Below are 13,690 nucleotides of genomic sequence, written 5' to 3'. Positions count from 1 at the left end.
ACTGGTTTGATCTCCTTGCAGTCCAAGGGACTCTCAAGAGTTTTCTCCAACACCACAGATCAAAAGCATCAATTCTTTGGTGCTCAGCTTTCTGTATAGTCCAACTCTCACATCCATACATGACCACTGGAAAAACTATAACTGTGACTAGACAGACCTTTGCTGGCAAAGTAATGTCTCTGCTTTTTAATATGCTGAATAGGCTGGTCATAGTTTTTCTTCCAAGGAGCAAGTGTCTTTTAATTTCATGGCTGTAGTCACCATCTGCAGTGATTTTGGAGCCCAAAAAAATAAAGTCTCTCACTTTTTTCACTGTTTCCCCATCTATCTGCCATGAAGTGATGGGACCAGATGCCATGATCTTAGTTTTTTAAAGATTGAGTTTAAAGTCAGCTTTTTTACTCTCCTCTTTCACTTTCATCAAGACACTTTTTAGTACTTCTTCACTTTCTGCCATAAAGGTGGTGTCATCTGCATACCTGAAGTTATTGATATTTCTCCAGGCAATCTTGTAGCATTGACATACTATACACTATCATATATTCATGAAGATATACTAGCGGGAAGCTAGTGTAACACAGGGAGCCCAGTCTGGCACTCTGTGATGACCTAGAGGGGTGGAATGGAAGTTCAGAAGGAGGCTTAAGAGGCAGGGTATAGTTTCTTTAGGTAGATATATTCCTAAGTATTTTATTCTTTCCGTTGCAATGGTGAATGGAATTGTTTCCTTAATTTCTCTTTCTGTTTTCTCATTATTAGTGTATAGGAATGCAAGGGCTTTCTGGGTGTTGATTTTATATCCTGCAACTTTACTATAGTCATTGATTAGTTCTAGTAATTTTCTGGTGGAGTCTTTAGGGTTTTCTATGTACAGGATCATGTCATCTGCAAACAGTGAGAGCTTTACTTCTTCTTTTCCAATTTGGATTCCTTTTATTTCTTTTTCTGCTCTGATTGCTGTGGCCAAAACTTCCAAAACTATGTTGAATAGTAATGGTGAACGTGGGCACCCTTGTCTTGTTCCTGACTTTAGAGGAAATGCTTTCAATTTTTCACCATTGAGGATAATGTTTGCTGTGGGTTTGTCATATATAGCTTTGATTATGTTGAGGTATGTTCCTTCTATTCCTGCTTTCTGGAGAGTTTTTATCATAAATGGATGTTGAATTTTGTCAAAGGCTTTCTCTGCATCTATTGAGATAATCATATGGTTTTTATTTTTCAATTTGTTAATGTGGTGTATTACATTGATTGATTTGTGGATATTGAAGAATCCTTGCATCCCTGGGATAAAGCCCACTTGGTCATGGTGTATGATCTTTTTAATGTGTTGTTGGATTCTGACTGCTAGAATTTTGTTAAGGATTTTTGCATCTATGTTCATTAGTGATATTTGCCTGTAGTTTTCTTTTTTTGTGGGATCTTTGTCAGGTTTTGGTATTAGGGTGATGGTGGCCTCATAGAATGAGTTTGGAAGTTTACCATCCTCTGCAATTTTCTGGAAGAGTTTGAGCAGGATAGGTGTTAGCTCTTCTCTAAATTTTTGGTAGAATTCAGCTGTGAAGCCGTCTGGACCTGGGCTTTTGTTTGCTGGAAGATTTTTGATTACAGTTTCAATTTCCGTGCTTGTGATGGGTCTGTTAAGATTTTCTATTTCTTCCTGGTTGAGTTTTGGAAAGTTGTACTTTTCTAAGAATTTGTCCATTTCTTCCACGTTGTCCATTTTATTGGCGTATAATTGTTGATAGTACTCTCTTATGATCCTTTGTATTTCTGTGTTGTCTGTTGTGATCTCTCCATTTTCATTTCTAATTTTATTGATTTGATTTTTCTCCATTTGTTTCTTGATGAGTCTGGCTAATGGTTTGTCAATTTTATTTATCCTTTCAAAAAACCAGCTTTTGGTTTTGTTGATTTTTGCTATGATCTCTTTTGTTTCTTTTGCATTTATTTCTGCTCTAAGTTTTAAGATTTCTTTCTTTCTACTAACCCTGGGGTTCTTCATTTCTTCCTTTTCTAGTTGCTTTAGGTGTAGACTTAGGTTATTTATTTGACTTTTTTCTTGTTTCTTGAGGTGTGCCTGTATTGCTATGAACTTTCCCCTTAGGACTGCTTTTACCGTGTCCCACAGGTTTTGGGTCGTTGTGTTTTCATTTTCATTCGTTTCTATGCAAATTTTGATTTCTTTTTTGATTTCTTCTGTGATTTGTTGGTTATTCAGCAGCGTGTTGTTCAGCCTCCATATGTTGGAATTTTTGATAGTTTTTCTCCTGTAATTGAGATCTAATCTTAAAAGAAACTAAAGACCTATATATAGAAAACTATAAAACACTGGTGAAAGAAATCAAAGAGGACACTAACAGATGGAGAAATATACCATGTTCATGGATTGGAAGAATCAATATAGTGAAAATTAGTATACTACCCAAAGCAATTTATAGATTCAATGCAATCCCTATCAAGCTACCAACAGTATTCTTCACAGAGCTAGAACAAATAATTTCACAATTTGTATGGAAATACAAAAAACCTCGAATAGCCAAAGCGATCTTGAGAAAGAAGAATGGAACTGGAGAAATCAACCAATCTGACTTCAGGCTCTACTTCAAAGCCACAGTTATCAAGACAGTATGGTACTGGCACAAAGACAGAAATATAGATCAATGGAACAAAATAGAAAGCCCAGAGATAAATCCACGCACACATGGACACCTTATCTTTGACAAAGGAGGCAAGAATATACAATGGATTAAAGACAATCTCTTTAACAAGTGGTGCTGGGAACTCTGGTCAACCACTTGTAAAAGAATGAAACTAGAACACTTTCTAACACCATACACAAAAATAAACTCAAAATGGATTAAAGATCTAAATGTAAGGCCAGAAACTATAAAACTCCTAGAGGAGAACATAGGCAAAACACTCTCTGACATACATCACAGCAGGATCCTCTATGACCCACCTCCCAGAATATTGGAAATAAAAGCAAAAATAAACAAATGGGACCTAATTAACCTTAAAAGCTTCTGCACATCAAAGGAAACTATTAGCAAGGTGAAAAGACAGCCTTCAGAATGGGAGAAGATAATAGCAAATGAAGCAACTGACAAACAACTAATCTCGAGAATATACAAGCAACTCCTACAGCTCAACTCCAGAAAAATAAATGACCCAATCAAAAAATGGGCCAAAGAACTAAATAGGCATTTCTCCAAAGAAGACATACAGATGGCTCACAAACACATGAAAAGATGCTCCACATCACTCATTATCAGAGAAATGCAAATCAAAACCACTATGAGGTACCATTTCACACCAGTCAGAATGGCGGCGATCCAAAAGTCTACAAGTAATAAATGCTGGAGAGGGTGTGGACAAAAGGGAACCCTCTTACACTGTTGGTGGGAATGCAAACTAGTACAACCACTATGGAGAACACTGTGGAGATTCCTTAAAAAACTGGAAATAGAACTGCCTTATGATCCAGCAATCCCACTGCTGGGCATACACACTGAGGAAACCAGAATTGAAAGAGACACGTGTACCCCAATGTTCATCGCAGCACTGTTTATAATAGCCAGGACATGGAAGCAACCTAGATGTCCATCAGCAGATGAATGGATAAGAAAGCTGTGGTACATATACACAATGGAGTATTACTCAGCCATTAAAAAGAATACATTTGAATTAGTTCTAATGAGGTGGATGAAACTGGAGCCTATTATACAGAGTGAAGTAAGCCAGAAAGAAAAACACCAATACAGTATACTAACGCATATATATGGAATTTAGAAAGATGGTAACAATAACCCTGTGTACGAGACAGCAAAAGAGACACTGATGTATAGAACAGTCTTATGGACTCTGTGGGAGAGGGAGAGGGTGGGAAGATTTGGGAGAATAGCATTGAAACATGTAAAATATCATGTATGAAACGAGTTGCCAGTCCAGGTTCGATGCACGATACTGGATGCTTGGGGCTGGTGCACTGGGACGACCCAGAGGGAAGGTATGGGGAGGGAGGAGGGAGGAGGGTTCAGGATGGGGAACACATGTATACCTGTGGCGGATTCATTTTGATATTTGGCAAAACTAATACAATTATGTAAAATTTAAAAATAAAATTAAAAAAAAAGAGGCAGGGTATATAACTATCTATATATACATATATATATGTATATATAGATATAATTTATATTTTTATTTTAGAGGGACAGAGAGGCCTGGCATGCTGCAGCCCATGGAGTCACAGAGTAGGACACAACTCCACAACTAAACAACAACAAAATTAAATTATGACTGATTTGTATTGATGTACTGTTGAAAGAGATGGGAATACCAGAACACCCGATCTGCCTCTTGAGAAACCTGTATGCAGGTCAGGAAGCAACACTTAGAACTGGACATGGAACAACTGACTGGTTCCAAATAGGGAAAGGAGTACGTCAAGGCTGTATATTGTCACCCTACTCATTTAACTTATACGCAGAGTACCTCATGATAAATGCTGGGCTGGAGAAAGCACAAGCTGGAATCAAGAATGTTGGGAGAAATATCAATAACCTCAGATATGCAGATGACACCACCCTTATGGCAGAAAGTGAAGAGGAACTAAAGAGCCTCTTGATGAAAGTGAAAGAGGAGAGTGAAAAAGTTGGCCTAAAGCTCAACATTCAGCAAACTAAGATCATGGCATCTGGTCCCATCACTTCATGGGAAATAGATGGGGAAACAGTGGAAACAATGTCAGACTTTATTTTGGGGGGCTCCAAAATCACTGCAGATGGTGATTGCAGCCATGAAATAAAAGACACTTACTCCTTGGAAGGAAAGTTATGACCAACCTAGATAGCATATTCAAAAGCAGAGACATTACTTTGCCAAGAAAGGTCCGTCTAGTCAAGGCTATGGTTTTTTCAGTGGTCATGTATGGATGCGAGAGTTGGACTGTGAAGAAAGCCGAGTGCCGAAGAATTGATGCTTTTGAACTGTGGAGTTGGAGAAGACTCTTGAGAGTCCCTTGGACTGCAAGGAGATCCAACCAGTCCATTCTGAAGGAGATCAGCCCTGGGATTTCTTTGGAAGGAATGATTCTAAAGCTGAAACACCAGTACTTTGGCCACCTCATACAAAGAGTTGACTCATTGGAAAAGACGCTGATGCTGGGAGGGATTAGGTGCAGGAGGAGAAGGGGACGACAGAGGATGAGTTGGCTGGATGGCATCACCGACTCGATGGACATGAGTCTCAGTGAACTCCGAGAGTTGGTGATGGACAGGGAGGCCTGGCGTGCTGTGATTCATGGCGTCACCAAGAGTCAGACATGACTGAGCGACTGAACTGAACTGCTGAGACAACCACAACATTGTAAAGCAATTATCCTCCAATTTAAAAAATTCTTCTTGGGAATCTGAGAGATGTGATGAAAAACATTTTTCATTTTTCGTCCCTTTTATGTTTTCATCTTATATTTTTATTATTTTTTCAAGTATTATAATAATAAATATATCTATTATCTCTTCAGTAGTAAAGGGAATCATTTTCAATAAATAAGAAACCTAAGTAAAAGAATACCAACAAAGGTGCTAGGCACTTTACATATTTTATTTCATTTATAAATATGTACAATAATCCCAAGGAACAGATACTTTTGCCCATTGCATGAATGAAGAAATGAGACTTGGGCAAGTACTACTCTGAACAGGAGCTCTGTGGTTAAGGACATCTGGGTGACACTGGGTTACACAAAGTTAACAGCTTTCTTCAATTCTAGGATTTCTCAGAGCCTTTCATATGCTCACATACCTTGTGAATTATCAAGTTCCCAGCATTATTTGGCCACAGAATCCTCTTCCTGAGAAGAACCTTTCAGAGGTAGCATTCTTAGGAGTGTGCTTTGGAAGCCCTGCCCTGCATTAACATCAGCAGAATGGTCTTAGTTGAGCAGTGTGACTGCAGGCGCTGGTCATGGACAAGTCTTTGCTGTGTAGCTAAGGGCATTCATCTCATGTAGAGTTCCAGGTATGTTGAAGGGGTGACTAAAAACCAGCTTTATTGGGGCTCAGACATTTTCTGTTCCACACATGGTAGAAGTGCTGGAATCCTGGGAATCTTACATTAGCCATAACTTTTTAGTGTCTCCATCTTCATCTATAGGCCAGATATCCCCCTAGGCACTCGAGAAATTCAGGGAATGGAAGAAATCCCTAGGCACAGAAATTTAGATGTTGACATTTATATAAGAGCATGAATTTCTATTGGTTATAGACCAATATTAACATATAAAGTCATTAATCTATGCACACATATACTAAGATGACAAAGAAGGAATGGAAAAGAACTACACAGGGGATGATTCACTCATTCATTCATTGTATTCATGGAGACGTCACTCTAGGTGCTGGAGACAAAGCAGTGAACAAGAGAGGCAGGGTTCCTGCTCTCACATAGCTGACACTCAGGGAGACCTGGACTTGTACTGACTTTGTCTCAATTTGGTCTGTGACCAGGGATAAGCCACATAAACTTCTGAATCTCTGTTTCTTCACATTTTAAACAGCCTATTAGATCCCTTTCCTTCATTAAAATTTCAGCCGTAAAGTCATAGTTGAGGAAGAACAAGGTAGGTGTCTGTGATGGGGGTATAGAGTAGAAGTAGCCCAGAGCAGGTGTCAGAATTCAACAGGATAAGGAGGGGATTCATAATGGTAGAGGGCAAAGGACGGGGAAAGCCTGGCATGAGATGTTAACCCCTAAGCAAGGTGAATAAGCCACCCACACAATGGGGAGAGGAGCCTGGCATGAGGTATCAGAAGCAGGTGTGAAGAAGGTGTCCAGGTGATAGACAGTCCCATATGGGAAATCAAAGTCAGAACAGAGGAGGACAGTGCTTCAGAGACCAGGACGGGTCAGAAAGACATCTTCATGATGAGCTGATTGATGTGGGAACTCAGAGTCATGGTTAGTGGGAAGGGTATCCACATGGAATGGCAGCCTAGAATAGGGAGTCAGACCCCAAGCAAGAAGGAAACGGTGTCCCACATGGAGGTGGGAAGTGAAGTTGCTCAGTCATTTCCGACTCGTTGTGACCCCATGGACTGTAGTGTACACCAGGCTTCTCCATTCATGGCATTTTCCAGGCAAGAGTACTGGAGTGGGTTGCCATTTCCTTCTCCAGGGGATCTTCCTGACCCAGGGAATGAACCTGGGTCTCCCGCACTGCAGGAAGATGCTTTTACCCTCTGAACCATAAGGGAAGCTATTGGGTGGAGGTGGGGGTGAAGATGAAAGTTTGGTTACACAGAGGATCATCAAACAAGTCAATGTTTAAGAATAATCAGAGCCAATTTCCTTACTCTAGGAGAAGAGAGTTACAACAATGCAAAAGAAGAAAACTTAATTCCATGAGAATTTCAAAACAAGTAATCAGCAACATGGAGAAAGAAACAAAGCTACATACAGTCAATTCTGAAGGAAGCAATATCCTCCAGGGAAAGTGGCAGTCAGACAAATGCATAAATGCAGCAATGAACTTCTCATCCAAAAGCTGAAAACTTGTGACTTGCTGTGATACAACAAAAACGAATATTTTGAAGACATATTATAACAAAGACAAATATTACTTTTTATTTCGAGTGCTTGAATGAAATAATTTCCATTGTGCCCTAATAAAAGTCATGTATGGATGTGAGAGTTAGACCATAAAAAGTCTGGGCACCAAAGTGCTGATGCTTTGCAACTATGGTGCCAGAGAAGACTCTTGGGAGTCCCTTGAACAGCAAGGAGATCAAACCAGTCAATACTATAGAAAATCAACCCTGAATATTCATTGGAAGGATTGATGCTAAAGCCGAAGTCCCAATACTTTTGCCTCCTGATGCGAAGAGTCAATTCATTTTAAAAGACCCTGATGCTGGGAAAGATTGAAGGCATGAGAAGGGGGTGACAGAGAATGAGATGGTTGGATGGCACCATTGACTTAATGGACATGAGTTTGAGAAAACTCTGGGAGATAGTGAAGGACAGGGCAGTCTGGCATGCTGCAGTCCATGGGGTTGCAAAGAGTTGGACACAACTGACCAACTGAACAACAAACTGTAGTGTTGAATTGGAATTGGATGTATGTGTCAATATAAACTCATGGTTTTTCATATATTTTGATATACTTTTCATCATATATTTCAACATATGTTTAATAAATTTATTTTATATGTAAATAATATAGAAGCAAGCATAGATGCAAGTGTGTTAAATACAAAAATGTATATACTGCACATTTGTGATACATATCACACAGATATTCTCTAGCTCCAGCCACTCATAGGGCCTGGAAGCAGTTATACCCCATTAGCAATAAGCACACCAATGCCCAGATTCTGACTTCTAAAAACAATTTTCCACTAAAAGGAATATGGCTCCTTTAAGAAATGGCTAATTCCAAGACTGGGGCAGGGGAAATCCAAGTTGAGCCTAGACTATCTTAGACCAGAAAGCAAAAAAGTGTACAAGGAATGATAGGTACATATTAAATGGACACAGACTCCAGCATGAAGTGACTCTCCATTACCAAATGGGAGACAATTTGAGCATCAAAATAAATGATGTTTGCAACATACTATAATTCATTAAATAAAATAGGAAATCTACTGAATCTGAAGTAGGGCCCAGCAATCTGTGGGCCCAGCAATCTCCAACTCTATGCCCACAAATGTTTGGTAACCACTGTTCAAGGTGATTCTCCCAAAGGAAGTGATCAAGTTTGTGGTAAACTAGCAAATGGCAAGAGATTGAATGGCTTTTTCAATAATAGGACATTCCTTTGTTAATGCTTATAGGAAATCTCATGGCTTTAAAGATTGCCAGATATCAGATAAGTACGCTAAAATTCATAAGTAGATTATATTTTTTGTCATATGTAAAACTACCATTCTGTTTTATCTTATTCATTTATTCAACTAGATTTTTAATGGGTTTATACCCAGAAGTGTCACGCAGTTCTTAAATCCCTTTAATCTTCCTACCATCTGGACTGTGACCCCAACAAAGAGTTAAGTACATATAAACCTGCTTACCTTACCTCCCACAGCATTGATGAGGAAGGCCAATCTCAACTTCCCCATCTGTTATAACTTAGAGATGAGTCCTGGGTATTCAATGGAAGGACTGATGCTGAAGCTGAAACTCCAATACTTTGGCCACCTGATGTGAAGAGTTGACTCATTTGAAAAGACCCTGATGCTGGGAAAGATTGAAGGAAGGAGGAGACGGGGATGACAGAGGATGAGATGGTTGGATGGCATCACTGACTCAATGGACATGAGTTTGGGTAAACTCCAGGAGTTGGTGATGGACAGGGAGGCCTGGCATGCTGTGGTTCATGGGGTCGCAAAAAGTCAGACACGACTGAGCAACTGAACTGAACTGAACTGAGCCTCTGAGTTTCTCTACTGGAAAATATCCCAGGGGCATTATCTACCCCTTAATTAGTGAAAAGTCTGAACTATTGCCTACAGAGAAGCCTGAACTCACCTGTTTATATTTCTATTCAACCCTACCATCCTCTGTTTCTACCTAGTCAATGGAGGACAGGAATAAAGATATCAAAAAAACCTTTTCTGGGCCAAGAGGAAGTTACCAAGTTACTCACCTTGCTTTCTTTGTGCTTTTCTGCTTTCCCATGCTCTGTGTGTCTTTATTCATCAGGTACCTCCTACGCTCCCCACAGCAAGGTGTTCCAGATCGTATTTCAAGGGCTGATTTCTTCATAGACGGAAGTACCTTGTTTAATACTAGTAATTATTTAATACTTGTATTAACAAGTAGTAACAATTTAATACTTGTTGCCTAAGAAACTCAAATGTATGTGGAAGATGCTGCACTCTGATTAATGTGTGTTCAGTCATTTCTGACTCTTTGCGATCCCGTGGACTGTAGTCCACCAGGCTCCTCTGTAACCTCATGGGGTTCTCCAGGCAAGAATACTGGAGTAGGTAGCCATTCCCTTCTCCAGGGGATCTTCCTATCCCAGGGATCCAACTTGTGTCTCCTGCATCTCTAGCACTATGGGTGGATTCTTTACCACTGAGCCACTGGGGAAGCCTTGGTTAATGTAACCCTGAGCTAACCTCTTCATGCCCCAGAAGATGAAAGAAAAGGCGCCCTCAATTTTTTTTTTAGTTTTAAATTTACTTCTGCATCTTGCTCCAGAGAATCTCAATTTCTCTCTCCATGTATTCCAACATATTCCTATTAAATTCCTTTCCTGTTTTCTTCTCTTTTATTTCTTCTCTTTTTCATCCCTCATTTCAGCTGACGGGCACAGATATGTGGTCAAGACTGAAAGCAGAGAGAAATGTTCCACTATGGTTTAGATTAAGAAACATAGTGTGGGATAACAGTGTGGGAATAGTTTTATTGTTTTCCTTTCTAAAAACCCAGCTCCAGGTGAAAGACAAATCCAGAATTTATAGCAAATAGACATGAGCTTTAGCCAAGAAACATTAGTCCCATGTAAATGCTAGTCCTCCTGAAAATAGTAATATAAAGTCTTAAGCTTAACTGAGCTAAGTTGATATTTTCAATGTCTTGTGTCAAAAAGCTCTATGATTTATATCTTAACAAGATAATATTCTATATCCTAAGTCTCTCAATTAGTATAATTATTTTACAGAAATCATTGGCCTAAATATCAATTATCTATTGCTATATAACTGGCCACTCCAAAGTTTAGTGATTTAAAACACAACCATCATTTATTTCCTCATAATCAAGTAATTTGGGCAGAACTCAGCAGCAGTGGCTTTGCTCCACATGATCATATAGCCGAATCATCTGGAAGTTTCACAGGAGCTTCAAGGATCTAAGATGACCTTTCTCACATGTCTGGGATCTCAGCTGAGATGACCAGAAAGGCCAACTGCCAGGGCCTCTCTCTACCTCGTGGTCTGTTCTGCTCCAGGGCCTCCTCCTTGAAGATTTCCCAACAGAATAGCCTTGTTTCCTTCACATTCAGGCTAGGTTTCAAGACAGCAACAGGGTAAGCTGCAAGACCTCCTAAAGTGTAAGACCATAATTTGCCACATGCTCTTACCACATTTCATTGGTGAAACAAAATTGTAAGGCCCGTCCAGATTCAGGGTTGAGGAAACCACAAAAACACATGAAATCAAGTAAGCAGAATCCCTAATGGCCATGAAGTTTCATTTTATGCGTCAACTAAGCTAGGCCCTGGTTCCTTCTTATTGGTCACACTTTATTCCAGATGTTTCTGTGAAGGTGATTTTTAGATGAGATTAATGGTTTCATCTGTAGACTTTGAGTAAAGTAGATTACCTTCATCCAAGCAGTTGAAGACCTTAATATTAATAGAAAAACACTGACTTCCACCTAACATGGAATTCTGCAGCAGGCTGCCTTTGAACTCAAACTGCAGCATCAACTCTTTCCAGCCTGCCTTCTTAAAAGCTTAGGAGGGCACTCTGCAGATTTTGCACTTGACAACCTCCACAATGAGTCAGTTATTTAAAATACATAAATTGTATATATATATATATATATATATGCACATATATATATGGGACAAACTAGGAGTTTGTGATTAAAATATATACAATATTATATATAAAATAGATAACCAACAAGGACCTTCTAAATAGAACAGGGAACTACATTCAATATCATGATATATGTACTGAATCACTTTGCTGTATACCTGAAACTAACAAAATATTATAAATCAACTAAATTTCAAACTAAACAAAATTTAATTAAATATATCATATATATGTATGTGCCAAGTCATTTCAGTCACGTCTGACTCTTTGTGACCCCATGGACTATAGCCCACAGGATCCTCTGTCCATGGGATTCTCCAGGCAAGAATACTGGAGGGAATGGGCTACTGCGCCATTCTCCAGGGGAACTTTCTGACACAGGGATCAAACCTGAGTCTCCTGGGGCTCTTGCAGGCTAAGTCACAGGGAAAACTTATATATATGTGTGTATATATATCTTACAGGTTATGTATCTGAAAAAACCTTGGCTAATACAAGAGCATCTTGTGATGAACATTGTGCATTTTCCAGAAGAGGACTGTAATTCCCAGAAAGCTTAATATTAGTGTATGATACTCAAGGAGTTTGTGATCTAGTTAGAGAACAGGCATATAAAAAGTTAGAGAATACCAAAGATGATAATGCAGAAGTTACTTGTTGATAAATGATTTACTCTCCAAGTGTAAACTCTACCTACCTGAGAAATGTTGAACAAAAAAACCAGTTAAGGAAACTTGCCAACCTGAGTAAAGCCATAAAAAAAGCATAAATGTATAACCAAGTCACTTGTCAGCAGTTTTCCCAATAAGGACAATGTATTTTATGGCTGTTAACAAAACATAGGAGAGATCATATTTTCATGTCGGGAATTGCCATATAACCTTCAGTATGCCATTTCCCAGCTCAAATGCATATCTTATTTTGAAGTCTAAAACATTAAATTTAAAACTGATGTTAGAGTAGTGAATGTATTAGTTTTCTTTGGCTGCTATAATGAAGCAACACAAATAGAGTGGCTTAACAGAAATTTATTGTCTTATAGTTCAGGTAGCCAAGTCCAAGATCAAATTATTGGTAGAGTCATGCTCCTTCCCTCTAGAGGTGCTGGGAAAGAATCTGTTCCAACTCTCTCTCCTTGTTTCTGGTGGTTTGCTGGCATTGTTGGCACCCCGGTCTGTTCCTTCCTGTCCACATGATATTCTCCCTATGTGTATCTTCACCCAAATTCCTTTTTATATGGGCATCAGTCTATTGGGATTGGGGGTCACCCTACTCCAGTATGACCTCATCTTAACTAAGCTAATTGCATCTGCTACTGCTAAGTCACTTCAGTCATATCCGACTCTGTGCGACCCCATAGATGGCAGCCCACCAGGCTCCTCCGTCCTTGGGATTCTCCAGGCAAGAACACTGGAGTGGATTGCCATTTCCTTCTCCAATGCATGAAAGTGAAAAGTGAAAGTGAAGTCGCTCAGTCGTGTCCAACTCTTAGCGACCCCATGGACTGCAGCCTACCAGGCTCCTCCATTCATGGGATTTTCTAGGCAAGAGTACTGGAGTGGGGTGCCACTGCCTTCTCCAAGCTAATTACATCTACAACACTGTATTTCCAAATAAGTTCACAGTCTGAGGTGTTGGAGGTTAGGACTTCAACTTGAACTTGAAGAGATAAAACTCAACCCATCACAATGTGTTAGGGTGCTGATAAATTAAAATCTAATATATTTTTAAATAACCCAAACTCTTCTTCTAACAATGCTTGTGGTTTGACATGTTACTTTGATAAGTGAAGCCCTCTTTTCAGGTGTGAAACATGGTGTTTTGGCTTATGAGTTGTGTTTCCATGCTTTACCACTAGAGGGTAGCATCATTGCTATTTTTTTCTGCTGCTAAGTACTCACCATTCATCCATAATGGGGACACATCAGATATGAAGTAACTGTAGATACATTTATCCAAGGGGTGAGGAGCAGGAAAAGTATCAGCTGGGAAGAACAGAGTGTCATGGTCATCCCTGTATTGGTGATTCATCTGCTGAATTTTTGCTATGGACTGAATGTTTGTGTACCTTCAAAATTCATGTGTTGAAACTCTAATCCCAGTGTGATATTTGGCCCTGAGGCTGTTGGGAGAAAATT

Source organism: Bubalus bubalis, chromosome 1 (genome assembly GCF_019923935.1).
Source record: "Bubalus bubalis isolate 160015118507 breed Murrah chromosome 1, NDDB_SH_1, whole genome shotgun sequence".
NCBI lineage: Eukaryota > Metazoa > Chordata > Mammalia > Artiodactyla > Bovidae > Bubalus > Bubalus bubalis.
Note: the sequence above shows the minus strand (reverse complement) of the source record.